Genomic DNA, 9,846 nt, shown 5'->3' with positions numbered 1-9,846 from the left:
AGATTTGAAGTGACCAATGTTTTGTATGTGTTTAATGGTATCAAGTAAGGCATTGTATAATTTGATACTAGGATGGATAATATTGTTTTGAAATAACTTTGTGTTGGCTCTTTGAACATGTACATCCAATTCTTGTTTTGTATCATAATTGTGTATTGGGTGATTCTGAATGATGAGTGGTCCTTTTATCTGTAAATTTTGCTTTAAATACATTATATTTTCAAGTATATATATATATATATATATGATGTGACTCACCAAACGAAAGCCCTGGCAGGTCGATAGACACACAGACAAACACAAACATACACACAAAATTCTAGCTTTCGCAACCACCGGTTGCTTCGTCAGGAAAGAGGGAAGGAGAGGGAAAGACGAAAGGATGTGGGTTTTAAGGGAGAGGGTAAGGAGTCATTCCAATCCCGGGAGCGGAAAGACTTACCTTAGGGGGAAAAAAGGACGGGTATACACTCGCACACACACATATATCCATCCACACATATACAGACACAAGCAGACATATATGTCTGCTTGTGCCTGTATATGTGTGGTAAAAAGGAGAAGGTGAATACAAAGTGAAACTACTGGCAAAAACAAAAAGAGAAAATACGACGACAGAAAAGATTTCGAAATGCAACAGTGACAATAACAAACGCAATTGTTGGGTTCAAATTAATGATATGAATATAATAGAAGGAAACATTACATGTGGGGAAAAAATATATCTAAAAACAAAAATGATGTGACTTACCAAACGAAAGCGCTGGCACGTCGATAGACACACAAACAAACACAAACATACACACAAAATTCTAGCTTTCGCAACCAACGGTTGCCTCGTCAGGAAAGAGGGAAGGAGAGGGAAAGACGAAAGGATTTGGGTTTTAAGGGAGAGGGTAAGGAGTCATTCCAATCCCGGGAGCGGAAAGACTTACCTTAGGGGGAAAAAAGGACGGGTATACACTTGCACACACACACACATATCCATCCACACATATATAGCCACAAGCAGACATATACAGAGGCAAAGAGTTTGGGCAGAGATGTCAGTCGAGGCGGAAGTACAGTGGCAAAGATGTTGTTGAATGACAGGTGAGGTATGAGTGGCGGCAACTTGAAATTAGCGGAGATTGAGGACTGGTGGATAACGGGAAGAGAGGATATATTGAAGAGCAAGTTCCCATCTCTGGAGTTCGGATAGGTTGGTGTTAGCGGGAAGTATCCAGATAACCCGGACAGTGTAACACTGTCCCAAGATGTGCTGGCCGTGCACCAAGGCATGTTTAGCCACAGGGTGATCCTCATTACCAACAAACACTGTCTGCCTGTGTCCATTCATGCGAATGGACAGTTTGTTGCTGGTCATTCCCCCATAGAATGCGTCACAGTGTAGGCAGGTCAGTTGGTAGATCACGTGGGTGCTTTCACACGTGTCTCTGCCTTTGATCGTGTACACCTTCCGGGTTGCAGGACTGGAGTAGGTGGTGGTGGGAGGGTGCATGGGACAGGTTTTACACCGGGGGTGGTTACAAGGGTAGGAGCCAGAGGGTAGGGAAGGTGGTTTGGGGATTTCATAGGGATGAACTAAGAGGTTACGAAGGTTAGGTGGACGGCGGAAAGACACTCTTGGTGGAGTGGGGAGGATTTCATGAAGGATGGATCTCATTTCAGGGCAGGATTTGAGGAAGTCGTATCCCTGCTGGAGAGCCATATTCAGAGTCTGATCCAGTCCCGGAAAGTATCCTGTCACAAGTGGGGCACTTTTGTGGTTCTTCTGTGGGAGGTTCTGGGTTTGAGAGGATGAGGAAGTGGCTCTGGTTATTTGCTTCTGTACCAGGTCGGGAGGGTAGTTGCAGGATGCGAAAGCTGTTTTCAGGTTGTTGGTGTAATGGTTCAGGGATTCCGGACTGGAGCAGATTCGTTTGCCATGAAGACCTAGGCTGTAGGGAAGGGACCGTTTGATGTGGAATGGGTGGCAGCTGTCATAATGGAGGTACTGTTGCTTGTTGGTGGGTTTGATGTGGACGGACGTGTGAAGCTGGCCATTGGACAGGTGGAGGTCAACATCAAGGAAAGTGGCATGGGATTTGGAGTAGGACCAGGTGAATCTGATGGAACCAAAGGAGTTGAGGTTGGAGAGGAAATTCTGGAGTTCTTCTTCACTGTGAGTCCAGTTCATGAAGATGTCATCAATAAATCTGTACCAAACTTTTGGTTGGCAGACCTGGGTAACCAAGAAGGCTTCCTCTAAGCGACCCATGAATAGGTTGGCGTACGAAGGGGCCATCCTGGTACCCATGGCTGTTCCCTTTAATTGTTGGTATGTCTGGTCTTCAAAAGTGAAGAAGTTGTGGGTCAGGATGAAGCTGGCTAAGGTAATGAGGAAAGAGGTTTTAGGTAGGGTGGCAGGTGATCGGCGTGAAAGGAAGTGCTCCATCGTAGCGAGGCCCTGGACGTGCGGGATATTTGTGTATAAGGAATATTTGTGTATAAGGAAGTGGCATCAATGGTTACAAGGATGGTTTCCGGGGATAACGGATTGGGTAAGGATTCCAGGCGTTCGAGAAAGTGGTTGGTGTCTTTGATGAAGGATGGGAGACTGCATGTAATGGGTTGAAGGGGTTGATCTACGTAGGCAGAGATACGTTCTGTGGGGGCTTGGTAACCAGCTACAATGGGGCGGCCGGGATGATTGGGTTTGTCAATTTTAGGAAGAAGGTAGAAGGTAGGGGTGCGGGGTGTCGGTGGGGTCAGGAGGGTGATGGAGTCAAGTGAGTCACCTGAGTGGTCTTTTTAAATGTAAGTTTTGCTTTAAATACATTATATTTTTAATGGCATCTCAAGAATTTCCCCAGAACATAATCCTATACTGCAGGTGAGATTGCACGACTGCATAATATACACACTGAAGAGGGTTGTAGCTTGTTTAATTTTTTAATGTACACAATGCAAAACAAGTAGTACTTAATTTTTTGTTCATTTGCTCAATATGTGCTTTCCATTTCAAGTTGTCTTGTAGATGAAGTCCAAGAAATTTGGTACAGGCTGTTCTGGTAATTGTCTGTCCATGTAGCTCTAGATTGGGCGATACCAGATTTTTTTGTTTGTGCTGTGTGTATACCCATAGCTACAGTTTTTCCAGTGTTTATTATTAAGTCGTCATTATGAAAGTAACATGGTAGCCTGTCAGTTGCTTATCTCATGTTTTTTACAAGCGTTTCTTCTGAGTGTCCTGTAATTAGAAAGCTTGTATCATCAACAAACTGAAATATTTTACTGCTGTCAATGCTTATGTTTAGGTCATTTACATAGAGTAAGAACAGAACAGGACCCATTACTGATCCTTGTGGCACACCATGTTTAACAGTCAGTAGCTTGGAATCATATTTCCTAATGACATTATCCCTTTCCTGATCTATTTCCACATATTGTTCCCTGTTCTTAAGAGTTGAGCCAGTTAGCTGTTCCCCTAATGCCAAGATTTTCTAGCTTGTGTAGCAATTTGTCAAGATTTATGGTGTCAGATGCCTTTGACAAATCTAAAAATATGCATATGGTAAGTTTTTTTGTTGTCTAATGGTATCAGCGCCTCTAGTTGAAAGGAGTGAACTGCTAATTTGGTTGAACAGTGGGCTCTAAATCCATGTTGATATTCTGACAGAATTCCATTATCCTCTTAGAAGTCTGTTAGTCTCTTATTGAAGAGCCTTTCTAATATTTTTGAGAAAACAGACAGAAGTGCCAGTGGCCTGTAGTTGTAAATATTGTCTTTGTTTCCTTTCCTGTACAATGGCTTTACTTTTGCTATTTTTAAACATGAAGGAAAAGTTCTGGTGGCAAAATATCTAGGTTACATAGGTGATTTAATTGTAAACTTTACAACATGATCCTTTGTCAGTAAAAACAAACTTGTCTTAAATAAACTATTATACTTATTGAAGAGAGCAATTTATAGTCACTATCTTGAACATTTATAACAAAAGGTTTTGCTATTTTAGTTCTTTAAATAACACTTTAGTCAGTTTTTCTGACATGTGTTTACTTTTGTAACACCTTTCACAGACAATTTGTTTGCAAATTAGTTCCACCAATGTTCATAAAAATGAAAAAGTAGGCAATGGTCATCTGCTTGCATTTCTTTGAAATGGAGTATCAGGCACACATTTTAGCTACAACGTCAACTCCAGCTTTTGTCATGGTGTACTCAATTATGCTATCAGGTTTGTGTGTTTCTTCATTCACTGTCACCATGCCATGCACAGTAGACAGAAGTGTGATAGCATAGTTTTTACAAGGAGCATATGAAATTAAGGTCTTATCCCACTGAAATCCAAACATTGCACTTCCAATTTCTTTTGTTTTGTTTGGGAGAAATTCTGTAAGAATTTCATGTCTGTTTTTCGTCATTGTATCAATGAAAGTGATAGTCTTCTCCAGTAAATATTCAGAAAGGAGGTAGCTTGTGTACCAGTTATCAGTTGTAAGGTTCCTGTTAAAATTTTCTAAAGGCACCAAATATCTTTTTACTGCCCTCAGGAGCATTAGATACCCAGTATTGTCTAAACCGCACACAGCTTAGAATACATAGAAACCTACTGTAACTCATTGGAGTCCTAAGCAGTAGATTCCTGTTCATCTTCATCTGGTTCCCAGAGTTCCAGTATATTAACATGATGGCATTTTGTTCCTTTTTAAAATAAAATAATAAAAAAAAATAAAAAAAGAACACAAGCATTATTTCGTCGCTTTATTGATTTCATCAATATAGTCAAGGTCAATTACCTTCAAAAAAGCACTTATTTCATCAGTTATACAAATCACTATTCTCTTCGGATCTGTTGAAATTTGTACAATTTTTTTTTTTTCTGTTGGTATTTTATGTTTTAGCACACTCACTTTTACACCAACGTGAAGCTTTGCCTTTTCAATAAAGAACCCTAGTACATCTGCTGCGTCTTTGGGATCATCGCCATCCTCACCTTCAAGTTCAGATTCACTGCCATGGTCCTATTCAGTGTTTTCATGACTCAAATCTCCTTTACTTTCCTCCAAGTCTGAAAAGTCTGGATAGACTTTATCATCACCTTCTTCAAGCAATTTGTGAACTTCCTCGCTGGTACAATCTTTGATTTGAAACAAAACATCAAAGAAATGAAATGAATAACCGGGCTTAGAAAAACTATGCAGAATCATCTCACACCGAGTGTACTGCATAAGCTAAAATCATTTTCAGGAATTCGTGGAAACAAATTTCATTCGAGATTGCACCACAAACAATTCATTTTTTGTCGTCTTTGCTGACTGAAAACTGGCAAAGCACAGGCTGCACAGCAGTGCTGCGTTCGTCAGCTTGTAGCCCAACGAGTTTGGTTGTTGTAACCTATACACACTCTCTAGTCGCCAACCACTGTGCATGCATCGCCAGCATCCCACTGAACCAGACACAAAAGAAAAAATAAGTGCACACAGCAGGACAGCCCCTACAACTACAATGGTGTACCATAGTTAATTGTTGTATTGCGGCACAAAGGCACATTTCACATGTACACTAAAACGTTACAATTTGTACTTAGCACTGTCCTACAGTAATTTATTAGAAAGGTATACACTTCGGTACTGGTAGTTCATTTAATTTAGTCTATTATTAGTTTCACCACATCCAACATTCGTTGCAAATAACCTTCCACACCTCTTGTTGATCACAACACAGTTTAGTTATAATGCTCATTAATTTAGGTTACAGATATCACTTAGAGGTTACTAAACATAAAGTTCTTGAGTTCCGCAGTTTACGGTGCATATATATTTTTGCATACGGTACTGAGCTTGCATAGTCAAGGCACGACTGTAGACGTCTGCTAGAGGGGATATGTGTTCCCTACCGCAATCTGGGTAGTGGTGTAGTATTCATTGCAGAATTTTCTCGAATTTCTAGCAGCAATCATCGGTGACTAGCACAAAACTGCAAATATAACATTGCCGACTGAGACCAAAAATACTGTAGCTTTATTAGCCCAATACAGCTTGGGTTTTCTTAGTTGCCACTCTGTTCATGGAAAAATTATGCGAATTCCTCAGTGCAGTTACCGTTTCAGCGCTGATCTGCAATCAAGATGGCTGCAAACCTTTGCAAAGCCATGTCAAAATAATGTCCCCCATCTTCTTCTATCACTTCCTCACAAAATCTTTACAGAGCTGAAGAAAAGAGCCACTCTCTCTCCTCAGCGGATTTCGTAATGGATTTTCAACACATAAACACTGCAGCAGTGTACATACCAATCATGCATCCCCAATTCTCATGAAGCCCTCTCCTTGTAATGCACAACATTATTCTACCATTTGTCTGTGGAAAAAGAAAATGCATGATGGATTGCTGACTCTGCATTCAGTTTTACAGGACAGAGCTGTTGCAGTACATTCAGACAAACACAGCCATGCCGCATTGTTGGTGTTTACATCTACATTTAAACCCAAATCATCAGCAAAAGGAACAAAATACCATTTTCTACACTAGAAGAGAGTGAGAAAAAAAGCTCGAACTTTATGGGTCGAAGAAATGTGTTCCCCAGGATTGGTAACTTACAAAGTCTGTGCGTGCAGTTGCAGAGCTGCTAATTTTGCTAATTAATTGAAACCCTCAGCTGCCGACAGGTGTTGTTGATATACCTCGATTTTCAGCTGTCCCCATCGAGGTATATCAACAACACCTGTTGGTAGCAGAGGATTTCAATTAATTATCATTTATTCTAGAGAAGCGGCACAGTCATCAATGGTATCTGTTCTTTCAAGAACAGTTAGGCCTACTATCTTCATATATTGCTAATTTCGCATTCCAATTGGCATATTGCACAATTATACAGTAATGTGACATATTGGACGGACGAGGATTAAGTTGGTGCACTCCTAGCCCACCAAATGTTGATTTTACTGGCAAATGAGAGGATTTTTTTCTTTTTTTTGAGGGGGGCGGGGGGGGGGGGGGGGGGGGGGGGGGTGGCGGGTGTTGCAAGGAAGGGGAAATCATCTTCTCATATACTGTCCCTTTACCTAACTAACCAATAAAATGTGAATCCAATCAACATCAAAAAATAGAAATCCTAAAAGTAATGCAAATCAATCTATTAACTTGAATAGATAGGAAGTTTTTCAAGCAAACAAAGTGGTATTGAAAGCACCAAAGTTCAATAAGTCTTATTAAGAGTTTATTCCCTGTTTCTCCACTTAGAGGGCTATTACTGTGCCATTTTTGTTTATCTCCGGCAGGATTTTCTCACTCATTCCATCAATGTTTTGAAATAGAGTAAGTTTTGTGTCCTTGCCAAATTTGGTTTTTGGGGCAGGACACATTTCATAATTCACCAAAACAGTTATATGAAAAATGACTAGGTTCGAATCTTGCTCCCTCTTCAAAAAGTCTCAGCATACACACATGGGCATAAGTCAACACTAGGAATACACCTGATGCCAGTGAGATTTTTAACTCAGAACTACCTGTTTTGAGTGACATCAGCGAAGCTCTAAATCAGGCCTGTTCAGGAAGCTTTTAGGTGAACACAAGCAGCTCATGCTCTCTTGCAGCCTGGGCAGTGAACACTTGCAGTGAAATGGGATGCTCAGCTGACACTATGTAGCACAGGGTAAGTGCAATCATTGTGTTATCTTAAGAGGATTGACCATGTGTTAGGTTCGCCATATCCTTAACCCCCTGTTGCACATGCAGATTACAAGTTTGCCTTGCATGAACACTAATGACTGCCTATGTGCTCTAGACAAGCATAATATATCTTGGACTGTAGAGCATTGGTCCCTGACCTAGCTTGCATTTATTGTGAATCTCTCGCCCAGCACAAAGTCCTAAGTTACAGGAATAAAGAGCAGGTGACTCCAGTATATAAGAAGGGTAAAAGAATGGACTTGCAAAATTACAGACCAATATTCCTAACCTGGGTTTTCTGATGAATCCTTGAACATATTCTCAATATGAGTACATTAAACTTTCTTGAGACTGAGAAGCCTATGTCCATGAATAAGTATGATTTTAGAAAGCATCGATCATGCGAAACTCAAATTGCTCTTTTCTCACATGGTAAACTGTGTACTATGGATGAAAGGCAACAGACAGATTCCATATTTCTAGATTTCTGGAAAGCAATTGACACGGTGCCCCATTGCAGACTGTTAATGAAGGTACAAGCATGTGGGACAAGCTCATAGATATGTGAGTGGCAATAAGACTTCTTCCGTAATAGAACGCAGTATGTTGCCCTTGACAGTGAGTGGTCATCAGAGACAACAGTACAGTATCTTCAGGACTGCCCCAGGGATGTGTTATAGGACTGCTGCTGATCTCTATGTACATCAATGATTTGGCTGACAGGGTGGGCACTAATCTGCTGTTGGTTGCTGATGACGCTGTGGTGTACAGTAAGATGTCAAAGTTGAGTGACTGTAGGAAGATGCAAGACAAAATTTTTAGTTGGTGTGATGAATGGCAGCTAGCTCTAAATGTGGAAAAAATGTAAGCTAATATTGATGAATAGAAGAACGAACTTGTAATGTTTGGGTACAGTATTATTAGTGGCCTGCTTAACACAGTCAAGTTGTTTAAATATCTGGGTGTAACATTGCAATGCAATATGAAATGGAACAAGCTTGTGAGAACTGTGGTTTATTGGGAGAATTTTGAGGAAGAGTGGTTCATCTGTAAAGAAGATTGCATATAGGATGCTGGTGTAATCTATTCTTGAGTACTGTTCAAGTGTTTGGGATCTGCACCAGGTCGCACTGAAGGAAGACATTGAAGCTAAATTTGTTACAAGTAGGTTCAAACAACTACGTGTGGGGTTGCTGGTCCTCCATCAGGCACTTCGCCAAGTGGCTGATAGGGGAACGTCCTCCAGATATGGAGGGTTCCAGGGAAATAAAATACCTGGGGTGGACCAAAACCAGCAGGTATGAGAGCCAATGGCTTGGAAGAAAGGCAGAGGAGCCCCCAACTGTCAACTGCTGCCTTGCAGTCAATAGAGTGATCTATAAAAGCTAAGGATGTTCTCCTGAAAATGGAACCAGCTAACTGGTGAGCTGTAAGGGCAGCACCTCACATGGTTTGGTGGAAGATTAACAGTCTTTCCCTGTAAATATTACTTGTTGCAATTGCTAACAAAGGAATAAGCTGGACAAATATTTTGATGAAGACCCCAGCTAACAAAAAAAGGATAAGAGATATGTACAGGAATATGGAATGTGTGGAGCCTATACCAAGCTGGAGCCCTACAGCAGCTGCTAACACAAGTAACCAATATGGTATAAACTATTGGCTCTCCAGGAAATTAGGTGGAAGGGAAGTGACATAGGGGACTCAGAAAATTTCAGAATCTTCTATAGTGGCAGGAGGATGAATACCTTTGGTACAGGTTTTGTGATCGCTAAAGGACTGAAACACGCTGTAATGCGCTTCGAACCACTCAATGAATGGATGTCCATATTAAGATTAAGGGGAATATTTTTCAACATAACAATTATAAATGTACATGCACTCACAGAGGAGGCAGATGAACAACAAGAGGATGAGTTTTAAAGGAGGGTAGAACAGCTGTATGACCAGGCTCCTAAACATGATGTTAAGATCTTAGTAGGAGACTTGAATGAAAAAATAGGAAAAGAAGAGGCTTATCAGCTAACTATAGGAAGACATAGCTTCCATGAAATATCAAATGTCAATGGAATTAGGGTTGTAGATTTTGCTGTAAGTAAAAGCATGACTGTCAGCAGTACACGTTTTCCACACAAAAAGATACACAAAGAAACATGGATGTCACCAGATGGACAAACTAGAAATCAGATAGA

The sequence above is a fragment of the Schistocerca americana genome, chromosome 3, assembly GCF_021461395.2.
Source record: "Schistocerca americana isolate TAMUIC-IGC-003095 chromosome 3, iqSchAmer2.1, whole genome shotgun sequence".
Lineage (NCBI taxonomy): Eukaryota > Metazoa > Arthropoda > Insecta > Orthoptera > Acrididae > Schistocerca > Schistocerca americana.
The sequence above is the reverse complement of the archived record's forward strand: the minus strand, read 5'-3'. Positions refer to the sequence as shown.